The sequence below is a fragment of the Lonchura striata genome, chromosome 28 (assembly GCF_046129695.1).
Source record: "Lonchura striata isolate bLonStr1 chromosome 28, bLonStr1.mat, whole genome shotgun sequence".
Lineage (NCBI taxonomy): Eukaryota > Metazoa > Chordata > Aves > Passeriformes > Estrildidae > Lonchura > Lonchura striata.
In genome coordinates this window covers 664641-677763 of record NC_134630.1, presented here as the reverse complement: position 1 = coordinate 677763, position 13123 = coordinate 664641, and positions in this window count along the sequence as shown.

Sequence of the window (13123 nt, the reverse complement as noted above, 5' to 3'; positions counted from 1 at the left end):
GCGAAAAGCTTTGGCAGTGTGTCTCGCAGGGAGATAGCTTAGGAGCGCAGCGCACTTATGCCTCCCTTGTCCAGAAACACGGATTTGCTGTACTCTCCAAAAACACTGCAGTTTCCAGGACAAGATGCCAGATGCTCTCTGATGACCGTACTCTCTTCCTCCTCTTGCCCACCTTGTTTTTTTAGCGTGCACATGTCTCGGCAATCAGTGCACAGTGAAGGCAATCGCAAAAGTGCAGCAGCTGCTGACTCCCAGACACTTAGGCGCTGGCTATGTTCTTGCTTCTCGACAACTCAACGCAGCCCTTCATTTCTGCAGCTGCCATCGATGTTTCTGCATCTCGGAGCCTCAGAGGACGAGCACGAGTTTTCCAGGAGGGGCTGTATCAGGACGAACCCATAAGCAATGAAAGTTGTCCTGGACCAGCTCCAAAGAGCATGCCAGCTGTGAATTGATAGGTTAGGGAGGTGCAGCCACCTTCCTCTAGCAGCCCGTAGGCTGTGCACACAAGTCCGGTGCTCTGCGGCTTCGTTCTTCGCCCTCGTACAAGCTACCGCTCTGTCCGGCTCCCGGAGCAGGAGAAGCGGCTGCTTCGCGCACACAACAGCCGTACGCTCCGAAGCGCTGCTTCAGCCGAAAGACGCCGGCGACCGGCGCTTCGCTTCGGACAGCAGCCGATAGCCGTAGTGTGCGTCTGCACTAGACTGCATGATAGCGAAAAGCTTTGGCAGTGTGTCTCGCAGGGAGATAGCTTAGCAGCGCAGCGCACTTATTCCTCCCTTGTCCAGAAACACGATTTTACTGCACACTCCTAAAACACTGCTCTTTCCAGGGCAATATATAAGCTGCTTTCTGACGGCCGTGATCTTTCGGGGACTCTTGCTCAGCTCGTTGTTTTAACGTGCCCATGCGGTCGTGGCATTCAGTGCACAGTGAAGGCAATCGCAAAAGTCCAGCAGCTGCTGACTCCCAAACACAAGGCGCTGGCTATGTTCTTGCTTCTCGACAACTCAACGGAGTGCTTCATTTCTGCAGTTGCCATCGAGGTCTCTGCACTCGGAGCCTCAGAGGACGAGCACGAGTTTCCCAGGAGGGGCTGCATCAGGACGAATTCAAAACTCAGGAAAATTGTCCTGGAACACCTTCCATAAGGATGCTAGAATGGAATTGAAGACGCAGGCGAGTGTCCACCACGGTCCTCTAGCAGTCCTTAGGGTGCGCGCAGAAGCCCGGTGCTCTGCGGCTTCGTTCTTCGCCCTCGTACAAGCTACCGCTCTGTCCGGCTCCCGGAGCAGGAGAAGCGGCTGCTTCGCGCACACAGCAGCGGAGCGGCAGCCGTACGCTCCGAAGCGCTGCTTCAGCCGAAAGACGCCGGCGACCGGCGCTTGGCTTCGGACAGCAGCCCAGAGCCGTAGTGTGCGTCTGCACTAGACTGCAGGATAACGAAAAGCTTTGGCAGTGTGTCTCGCAGGGAGATAGCTTAGGAGCGCAGCGCACTTATGCCTCCCTTGTCCAGAAACACGATTTTACTGCACACTCCAAAAACAATGCTCTTTCCAGGGCAATATATAAGCTGCTTTCTGACGGCCGTGATCTTTCGGGGACTCTTGCTCAGCGCGTTGTTTTAACGTGCCCATGCGGTCGTGGCATTCAGTGCACAGTGAAGGCAATCGCAAAAGTCCAGCAGCTGCTGACTCCCAAACACAAGGCGCTGGCTATGTTCTTGCTTCTCGACAACTCAACGGAGTGCTTCATTTCTGCAGTTGCCATCGAGGTCTCTGCACTCGGAGCCTCAGAGGACGAGCACGAGTTTCCCAGGAGGGGCTGCATCAGGACGAATTCAAAACTCAGGAAAATTGTCCTGGAACACCTTCCATAAGGATGCTACAATGGAATTGAAGACGCAGGCGAGTGTCCACCACGGTCCTCTAGCAGTCCTTAGGGTGCGCGCAGAAGCCCGGTGCTCTGCGGCTTCGTTCTTCGCCCTCGTACAAGCTACCGCTCTGTCCGGCTCCCGGAGCAGGAGAAGCGGCTGCTTCGCGCACACAACAGCGGAGCGGCAGCCGTACGCTCCGAAGCGCAGCTTCAGCCGAAAGACGCCGGCCACCGGCGCTTGGCTTCGGACAGCTCCGGAGAGCCGGAGTGTGCGTCTGCACTAGACTGCATGATAGCGAAAAGCTTTGGCAGTGTGTCTCGCAGGGAGATAGCTTAGGAGCGCAGCGCACTTATGCCTCCCTTGTCCAGAAACACGGATTTGCTGTACTCTCCAAAAACACTGCAGTTTCCAGGACAAGATGCCAGATGCTCTCTGATGACCGTACTCTCTTCCTCCTCTTGCCCACCTTGTTTTTTTAGCGTGCACATGTCTCGGCAATCAGTGCACAGTGAAGGCAATCGCAAAAGTGCAGCAGCTGCTGACTCCCAGACACTTAGGCGCTGGCTATGTTCTTGCTTCTCGACAACTCAACGCAGCCCTTCATTTCTGCAGCTGCCATCGATGTTTCTGCATCTCGGAGCCTCAGAGGACGAGCACGAGTTTCCCAGGAGGGGCTGTATCAGGACGAACCCATAAGCAATGAAAGTTGTCCTGGACCAGCTCCAAAGAGCATGCCAGCTGTGAATTGATAGGTTAGGGAGGTGCAGCCACCTTCCTCTAGCAGCCCGTAGGCTGTGCACACAAGTCCGGTGCTCTGCGGCTTCGTTCTTCGCCCTCGTACAAGCTACCGCTCTCTCCGACTCCCGGAGCAGGAGAAGCGGCTGCTTCGCGCACACAACAGCCGTACGCTCCGAAGCGCTGCTTCAGCCGAAAGACGCCGGCGACTGGCGCTTCGCTTCGGACAGCAGCCGATAGCCGTAGTGTGCGTCTGCACTAGACTGCATGATAGCGAAAAGCTTTGGCAGTATGTCTCGCAGGGAGATAGCTTAGGAGCGCAGCGCACTTATGCCTCCCTTGTCCAGAAACACGATTTTACTGCACACTCCTAAAACACTGCTCTTTCCAGGGCAATATATAAGCTGCTTTCTGACGGCCGTGATCTTTCGGGGACTCTTGCTCAGCTCGTTGTTTTAACGTGCCCATGCCGTCGTGGCATTCAGTGCACAGTGAAGGCAATCGCAAAAGTGCAGCAGCTGCTGACTCCCAGACACTTAGGCGCTGGCTATGTTCTTGCTTCTCGACAATTCAACGCAGCCCTTCATTTCTGCAGCTGCCATCGATGTTTCTGCATCTCGGAGCCTCAGAGGACGAGCACGAGTTTTCCAGGAGGGGCTGTATCAGGACGAACCCATAAGCAATGAAAGTTGTCCTGGACCAGCTCCAAAGAGCATGCCAGCTGTGAATTGATAGGTTAGGGAGGTGCAGCCACCTTCCTCTAGCAGCCCGTAGGCTGTGCACACAAGTCCGGTGCTCTGCGGCTTCGTTCTTCGCCCTCGTACAAGCTACCGCTCTCTCCGACTCCCGGAGCAGGAGAAGCGGCTGCTTCGCGCACACAACAGCCGTACGCTCCGAAGCGCTGCTTCAGCCGAAAGACGCCGGCGACTGGCGCTTCGCTTCGGACAGCAGCCGATAGCCGTAGTGTGCGTCTGCACTAGACTGCAGGATAACGAAAAGCTTTGGCAGTGTGTCTCGCAGGGAGATAGCTTAGGAGCGCAGCGCACTTATGCCTCCCTTGTCCAGAAACACGATTTTACTGCACACTCCAAAAACAATGCTCTTTCCAGGGCAATATATAAGCTGCTTTCTGACGGCCGTGATCTTTCGGGGACTCTTGCTCAGCGCGTTGTTTTAACGTGCCCATGCCGTCGTGGCATTCAGTGCACAGTGAAGGCAATCGCAAAAGTGCAGCAGCTGCTGACTCCCAAACACAAGGCGCTGGCTATGTTCTTGCTTCTCGACAACTCAACGGAGTGCTTCATTTCTGCAGTTGCCATCGAGGTCTCTGCACTCGGAGCCTCAGAGGACGAGCACGAGTTTCCCAGGAGGGGCTGCATCAGGACGAATTCAAAACTCAGGAAAATTGTCCTGGAACACCTTCCATAAGGATGCTAGAATGGAATTGAAGACGCAGGCGAGTGTCCACCACGGTCCTCTAGCAGTCCTTAGGGTGCGCGCAGAAGCCCGGTGCTCTGCGGCTTCGTTCTTCGCCCTCGTACAAGCTACCGCTCTGTCCGGCTCCCGGAGCAGGAGAAGCGGCTGCTTCGCGCACACAACAGCGGAGCGGCAGCCGTACGCTCCGAAGCGCAGCTTCAGCCGAAAGACGCCGGCCACCGGCGCTTGGCTTCGGACAGCTCCGGAGAGCCGGAGTGTGCGTCTGCACTAGACTGCATGATAGCGAAAAGCTTTGGCAGTGTGTCTCGCAGGGAGATAGCTTAGGAGCGCAGCGCACTTATGCCTCCCTTGTCCAGAAACACGATTTTACTGCACACTCCAAAAACACTGCTCTTTCCAGGGCAATATATAAGCTGCTTTCTGACGGCCGTGATCTTTCGGGGACTCTTGCTCAGCTCGTTGTTTTAACGTGCCCATGCCGTCGTGGCATTCAGTGCACAGTGAAGGCAATCGCAAAAGTGCAGCAGCTGCTGACTCCCAGACACTTAGGCGCTGGCTATGTTCTTGCTTCTCGACAATTCAACGCAGCCCTTCATTTCTGCAGCTGCCATCGATGTTTCTGCATCTCGGAGCCTCAGAGGACGAGCACGAGTTTTCCAGGAGGGGCTGTATCAGGACGAACCCATAAGCAATGAAAGTTGTCCTGGACCAGCTCCAAAGAGCATGCCAGCTGTGAATTGATAGGTTAGGGAGGTGCAGCCACCTTCCTCTAGCAGCCCGTAGGCTGTGCACACAAGTCCGGTGCTCTGCGGCTTCGTTCTTCGCCCTCGTACAAGCTACCGCTCTCTCCGACTCCCGGAGCAGGAGAAGCGGCTGCTTCGCGCACACAACAGCCGTACGCTCCGAAGCGCTGCTTCAGCCGAAAGACGCCGGCGACTGGCGCTTCGCTTCGGACAGCAGCCGATAGCCGTAGTGTGCGTCTGCACTAGACTGCATGATAGCGAAAAGCTTTGGCAGTGTGTCTCGCAGGGAGATAGCTTAGGAGCGCAGCGCACTTATGCCTCCCTTGTCCAGAAACACGATTTTACTGCACACTCCTAAAACACTGCTCTTTCCAGGGCAATATATAAGCTGCTTTCTGACGGCCGTGATCTTTCGGGGACTCTTGCTCAGCTCGTTGTTTTAACGTGCCCATGCCGTCGTGGCATTCAGTGCACAGTGAAGGCAATCGCAAAAGTCCAGCAGCTGCTGACTCCCAGACACTTAGGCGCTGGCTATGTTCTTGCTTCTCGACAATTCAACGCAGCCCTTCATTTCTGCAGCTGCCATCGATGTTTCTGCATCTCGGAGCCTCAGAGGACGAGCACGAGTTTTCCAGGAGGGGCTGTATCAGGACGAACCCATAAGCAATGAAAGTTGTCCTGGACCAGCTCCAAAGAGCATGCCAGCTGTGAATTGATAGGTTAGGGAGGTGCAGCCACCTTCCTCTAGCAGCCCGTAGGCTGTGCACACAAGTCCGGTGCTCTGCGGCTTCGTTCTTCGCCCTCGTACAAGCTACCGCTCTCTCCGACTCCCGGAGCAGGAGAAGCGGCTGCTTCGCGCACACAACAGCCGTACGCTCCGAAGCGCTGCTTCAGCCGAAAGACGCCGGCGACTGGCGCTTCGCTTCGGACAGCAGCCGATAGCCGTAGTGTGCGTCTGCACTAGACTGCAGGATAACGAAAAGCTTTGGCAGTGTGTCTCGCAGGGAGATAGCTTAGGAGCGCAGCGCACTTATGCCTCCCTTGTCCAGAAACACGATTTTACTGCACACTCCAAAAACAATGCTCTTTCCAGGGCAATATATAAGCTGCTTTCTGACGGCCGTGATCTTTCGGGGACTCTTGCTCAGCGCGTTGTTTTAACGTGCCCATGCCGTCGTGGCATTCAGTGCACAGTGAAGGCAATCGCAAAAGTGCAGCAGCTGCTGACTCCCAAACACAAGGCGCTGGCTATGTTCTTGCTTCTCGACAACTCAACGGAGTGCTTCATTTCTGCAGTTGCCATCGAGGTCTCTGCACTCGGAGCCTCAGAGGACGAGCACGAGTTTCCCAGGAGGGGCTGCATCAGGACGAATTCAAAACTCAGGAAAATTGTCCTGGAACACCTTCCATAAGGATGCTAGAATGGAATTGAAGACGCAGGCGAGTGTCCACCACGGTCCTCTAGCAGTCCTTAGGGTGCGCGCAGAAGCCCGGTGCTCTGCGGCTTCGTTCTTCGCCCTCGTACAAGCTACCGCTCTGTCCGGCTCCCGGAGCAGGAGAAGCGGCTGCTTCGCGCACACAACAGCGGAGCGGCAGCCGTACGCTCCGAAGCGCAGCTTCAGCCGAAAGACGCCGGCCACCGGCGCTTGGCTTCGGACAGCTCCGGAGAGCCGGAGTGTGCGTCTGCACTAGACTGCATGATAGCGAAAAGCTTTGGCAGTATGTCTCGCAGGGAGATAGCTTAGGAGCGCAGCGCACTTATGCCTCCCTTGTCCAGAAACACGATTTTACTGCACACTCCAAAAACACTGCTCTTTCCAGGGCAATATATAAGCTGCTTTCTGACGGCCGTGATCTTTCGGGGACTCTTGCTCAGCTCGTTGTTTTAACGTGCCCATGCCGTCGTGGCATTCAGTGCACAGTGAAGGCAATCGCAAAAGTGCAGCAGCTGCTGACTCCCAGACACTTAGGCGCTGGCTATGTTCTTGCTTCTCGACAACTCAACGCAGCCCTTCATTTCTGCAGCTGCCATCGATGTTTCTGCATCTCGGAGCCTCAGAGGACGAGCACGAGTTTTCCAGGAGGGGCTGTATCAGGACGAACCCATAAGCAATGAAAGTTGTCCTGGACCAGCTCCAAAGAGCATGCCAGCTGTGAATTGATAGGTTAGGGAGGTGCAGCCACCTTCCTCTAGCAGCCCGTAGGCTGTGCACACAAGTCCGGTGCTCTGCGGCTTCGTTCTTCGCCCTCGTACAAGCTACCGCTCTCTCCGACTCCCGGAGCAGGAGAAGCGGCTGCTTCGCGCACACAACAGCCGTACGCTCCGAAGCGCTGCTTCAGCCGAAAGACGCCGGCGACTGGCGCTTCGCTTCGGACAGCAGCCGATAGCCGTAGTGTGCGTCTGCACTAGACTGCATGATAGCGAAAAGCTTTGGCAGTGTGTCTCGCAGGGAGATAGCTTAGGAGCGCAGCGCACTTATGCCTCCCTTGTCCAGAAACACGATTTTACTGCACACTCCTAAAACACTGCTCTTTCCAGGGCAATATATAAGCTGCTTTCTGACGGCCGTGATCTTTCGGGGACTCTTGCTCAGCTCGTTGTTTTAACGTGCCCATGCCGTCGTGGCATTCAGTGCACAGTGAAGGCAATCGCAAAAGTCCAGCAGCTGCTGACTCCCAAACACAAGGCGCTGGCTATGTTCCTGCTTCTCGACAACTCAACGGAGTGCTTCATTTCTGCAGTTGCCATCGAGGTCTCTGCACTCGGAGCCTCAGAGGACGAGCACGAGTTTCCCAGGAGGGGCTGCATCAGGACGAATTCAAAATTCAGGAAAATTGTCCTGGAACACCTTCCATAAGGATGCTAGAATGGAATTGAAGACGCAGGCGAGTGTCCACCACGGTCCTCTAGCAGTCCTTAGGGTGCGCGCAGAAGCCCGGTGCTCTGCGGCTTCGTTCTTCGCCCTCGTACAAGCTACCGCTCTGTCCGGCTCCCGGAGCAGGAGAAGCGGCTGCTTCGCGCACACAGCAGCGGAGCGGCAGCCGTACGCTCCGAAGCGCTGCTTCAGCCGAAAGACGCCGGCGACCGGCGCTTGGCTTCGGACAGCAGCCCAGAGCCGTAGTGTGCGTCTGCACTAGACTGCAGGATAACGAAAAGCTTTGGCAGTGTGTCTCGCAGGGAGATAGCTTAGGAGCGCAGCGCACTTATGCCTCCCTTGTCCAGAAACACGATTTTACTGCACACTCCAAAAACAATGCTCTTTCCAGGGCAATATATAAGCTGCTTTCTGACGGCCGTGATCTTTCGGGGACTCTTGCTCAGCGCGTTGTTTTAACGTGCCCATGCCGTCGTGGCATTCAGTGCACAGTGAAGGCAATCGCAAAAGTGCAGCAGCTGCTGACTCCCAAACACAAGGCGCTGGCTATGTTCTTGCTTCTCGACAACTCAACGGAGTGCTTCATTTCTGCAGTTGCCATCGAGGTCTCTGCACTCGGAGCCTCAGAGGACGAGCACGAGTTTCCCAGGAGGGGCTGCATCAGGACGAATTCAAAACTCAGGAAAATTGTCCTGGAACACCTTCCATAAGGATGCTAGAATGGAATTGAAGAGGCAGGCGAGTGTCCACCACGGTCCTCTAGCAGTCCTTAGGGTGCGCGCAGAAGCCCGGTGCTCTGCGGCTTCGTTCTTCGCCCTCGTACAAGCTACCGCTCTGTCCGGCTCCCGGAGCAGGAGAAGCGGCTGCTTCGCGCACACAACAGCGGAGCGGCAGCCGTACGCTCCGAAGCGCAGCTTCAGCCGAAAGACGCCGGCCACCGGCGCTTGGCTTCGGACAGCTCCGGAGAGCCGGAGTGTGCGTCTGCACTAGACTGCATGATAGCGAAAAGCTTTGGCAGTGTGTCTCGCAGGGAGATAGCTTAGGAGCGCAGCGCACTTATGCCTCCCTTGTCCAGAAACACGGATTTGCTGTACTCTCCAAAAACACTGCAGTTTCCAGGACAAGATGCCAGATGCTCTCTGATGACCGTACTCTCTTCCTCCTCTTGCCCACCTTGTTTTTTTAGCGTGCACATGTCTCGGCAATCAGTGCACAGTGAAGGCAATCGCAAAAGTGCAGCAGCTGCTGACTCCCAGACACTTAGGCGCTGGCTATGTTCTTGCTTCTCGACAACTCAACGCAGCCCTTCATTTCTGCAGCTGCCATCGATGTTTCTGCATCTCGGAGCCTCAGAGGACGAGCACGAGTTTCCCAGGAGGGGCTGTATCAGGACGAACCCATAAGCAATGAAAGTTGTCCTGGACCAGCTCCAAAGAGCATGCCAGCTGTGAATTGATAGGTTAGGGAGGTGCAGCCACCTTCCTCTAGCAGCCCGTAGGCTGTGCACACAAGTCCGGTGCTCTGCGGCTTCGTTCTTCGCCCTCGTACAAGCTACCGCTCTCTCCGACTCCCGGAGCAGGAGAAGCGGCTGCTTCGCGCACACAACAGCCGTACGCTCCGAAGCGCTGCTTCAGCCGAAAGACGCCGGCGACTGGCGCTTGGCTTCGGACAGCAGCCGATAGCCGTAGTGTGCGTCTGCACTAGACTGCATGATAGCGAAAAGCTTTGGCAGTATGTCTCGCAGGGAGATAGCTTAGGAGCGCAGCGCACTTATGCCTCCCTTGTCCAGAAACACGATTTTACTGCACACTCCTAAAACACTGCTCTTTCCAGGGCAATATATAAGCTGCTTTCTGACGGCCGTGATCTTTCGGGGACTCTTGCTCAGCTCGTTGTTTTAACGTGCCCATGCCGTCGTGGCATTCAGTGCACAGTGAAGGCAATCGCAAAAGTGCAGCAGCTGCTGACTCCCAGACACTTAGGCGCTGGCTATGTTCTTGCTTCTCGACAATTCAACGCAGCCCTTCATTTCTGCAGCTGCCATCGATGTTTCTGCATCTCGGAGCCTCAGAGGACGAGCACGAGTTTTCCAGGAGGGGCTGTATCAGGACGAACCCATAAGCAATGAAAGTTGTCCTGGACCAGCTCCAAAGAGCATGCCAGCTGTGAATTGATAGGTTAGGGAGGTGCAGCCACCTTCCTCTAGCAGCCCGTAGGCTGTGCACACAAGTCCGGTGCTCTGCGGCTTCGTTCTTCGCCCTCGTACAAGCTACCGCTCTCTCCGACTCCCGGAGCAGGAGAAGCGGCTGCTTCGCGCACACAACAGCCGTACGCTCCGAAGCGCTGCTTCAGCCGAAAGACGCCGGCGACTGGCGCTTCGCTTCGGACAGCAGCCGATAGCCGTAGTGTGCGTCTGCACTAGACTGCAGGATAACGAAAAGCTTTGGCAGTGTGTCTCGCAGGGAGATAGCTTAGGAGCGCAGCGCACTTATGCCTCCCTTGTCCAGAAACACGATTTTACTGCACACTCCAAAAACAATGCTCTTTCCAGGGCAATATATAAGCTGCTTTCTGACGGCCGTGATCTTTCGGGGACTCTTGCTCAGCGCGTTGTTTTAACGTGCCCATGCCGTCGTGGCATTCAGTGCACAGTGAAGGCAATCGCAAAAGTGCAGCAGCTGCTGACTCCCAAACACAAGGCGCTGGCTATGTTCTTGCTTCTCGACAACTCAACGGAGTGCTTCATTTCTGCAGTTGCCATCGAGGTCTCTGCACTCGGAGCCTCAGAGGACGAGCACGAGTTTCCCAGGAGGGGCTGCATCAGGACGAATTCAAAACTCAGGAAAATTGTCCTGGAACACCTTCCATAAGGATGCTACAATGGAATTGAAGACGCAGGCGAGTGTCCACCACGGTCCTCTAGCAGTCCTTAGGGTGCGCGCAGAAGCCCGGTGCTCTGCGGCTTCGTTCTTCGCCCTCGTACAAGCTACCGCTCTGTCCGGCTCCCGGAGCAGGAGAAGCGGCTGCTTCGCGCACACAACAGCGGAGCGGCAGCCGTACGCTCCGAAGCGCAGCTTCAGCCGAAAGACGCCGGCCACCGGCGCTTGGCTTCGGACAGCTCCGGAGAGCCGGAGTGTGCGTCTGCACTAGACTGCATGATAGCGAAAAGCTTTGGCAGTGTGTCTCGCAGGGAGATAGCTTAGGAGCGCAGCGCACTTATGCCTCCCTTGTCCAGAAACACGATTTTACTGCACACTCCAAAAACACTGCTCTTTCCAGGGCAATATATAAGCTGCTTTCTGACGGCCGTGATCTTTCGGGGACTCTTGCTCAGCTCGTTGTTTTAACGTGCCCATGCCGTCGTGGCATTCAGTGCACAGTGAAGGCAATCGCAAAAGTGCAGCAGCTGCTGACTCCCAGACACTTAGGCGCTGGCTATGTTCTTGCTTCTCGACAACTCAACGCAGCCCTTCATTTCTGCAGCTGCCATCGATGTTTCTGCATCTCGGAGCCTCAGAGGACGAGCACGAGTTTTCCAGGAGGGGCTGTATCAGGACGAACCCATAAGCAATGAAAGTTGTCCTGGACCAGCTCCAAAGAGCATGCCAGCTGTGAATTGATAGGTTAGGGAGGTGCAGCCACCTTCCTCTAGCAGCCCGTAGGCTGTGCACACAAGTCCGGTGCTCTGCGGCTTCGTTCTTCGCCCTCGTACAAGCTACCGCTCTGTCCGACTCCCGGAGCAGGAGAAGCGGCTGCTTCGCGCACACAACAGCCGTACGCTCCGAAGCGCTGCTTCAGCCGAAAGACGCCGGCGACTGGCGCTTCGCTTCGGACAGCAGCCGATAGCCGTAGTGTGCGTCTGCACTAGACTGCAGGATAACGAAAAGCTTTGGCAGTGTGTCTCGCAGGGAGATAGCTTAGGAGCGCAGCGCACTTATTCCTCCCTTGTCCAGAAACACGATTTTACTGCACACTCCAAAAACAATGCTCTTTCCAGGGCAATATATAAGCTGCTTTCTGACGGCCGTGATCTTTCGGGGACTCTTGCTCAGCGCGTTGTTTTAACGTGCCCATGCCGTCGTGGCATTCAGTGCACAGTGAAGGCAATCGCAAAAGTGCAGCAGCTGCTGACTCCCAAACACAAGGCGCTGGCTATGTTCTTGCTTCTCGACAACTCAACGGAGTGCTTCATTTCTGCAGTTGCCATCGAGGTCTCTGCACTCGGAGCCTCAGAGGACGAGCACGAGTTTCCCAGGAGGGGCTGCATCAGGACGAATTCAAAACTCAGGAAAATTGTCCTGGAACACCTTCCATAAGGATGCTAGAATGGAATTGAAGACGCAGGCGAGTGTCCACCACGGTCCTCTAGCAGTCCTTAGGGTGCGCGCAGAAGCCCGGTGCTCTGCGGCTTCGTTCTTCGCCCTCGTACAAGCTACCGCTCTGTCCGGCTCCCGGAGCAGGAGAAGCGGCTGCTTCGCGCACACAACAGCGGAGCGGCAGCCGTACGCTCCGAAGCGCAGCTTCAGCCGAAAGACGCCGGCCACCGGCGCTTGGCTTCGGACAGCTCCGGAGAGCCGGAGTGTGCGTCTGCACTAGACTGCATGATAGCGAAAAGCTTTGGCAGTGTGTCTCGCAGGGAGATAGCTTAGGAGCGCAGCGCACTTATGCCTCCCTTGTCCAGAAACACGATTTTACTGCACACTCCAAAAACACTGCTCTTTCCAGGGCAATATATAAGCTGCTTTCTGACGGCCGTGATCTTTCGGGGACTCTTGCTCAGCTCGTTGTTTTAACGTGCCCATGCCGTCGTGGCATTCAGTGCACAGTGAAGGCAATCGCAAAAGTGCAGCAGCTGCTGACTCCCAGACACTTAGGCGCTGGCTATGTTCTTGCTTCTCGACAATTCAACGCAGCCCTTCATTTCTGCAGCTGCCATCGATGTTTCTGCATCTCGGAGCCTCAGAGGACGAGCACGAGTTTTCCAGGAGGGGCTGTATCAGGACGAACCCATAAGCAATGAAAGTTGTCCTGGACCAGCTCCAAAGAGCATGCCAGCTGTGAATTGATAGGTTAGGGAGGTGCAGCCACCTTCCTCTAGCAGCCCGTAGGCTGTGCACACAAGTCCGGTGCTCTGCGGCTTCGTTCTTCGCCCTCGTACAAGCTACCGCTCTCTCCGACTCCCGGAGCAGGAGAAGCGGCTGCTTCGCGCACACAACAGCCGTACGCTCCGAAGCGCTGCTTCAGCCGAAAGACGCCGGCGACTGGCGCTTCGCTTCGGACAGCAGCCGATAGCCGTAGTGTGCGTCTGCACTAGACTGCATGATAGCGAAAAGCTTTGGCAGTGTGTCTCGCAGGGAGATAGCTTAGGAGCGCAGCGCACTTATGCCTCCCTTGTCCAGAAACACGATTTTACTGCACACTCCTAAAACACTGCTCTTTCCAGGGCAATATATAAG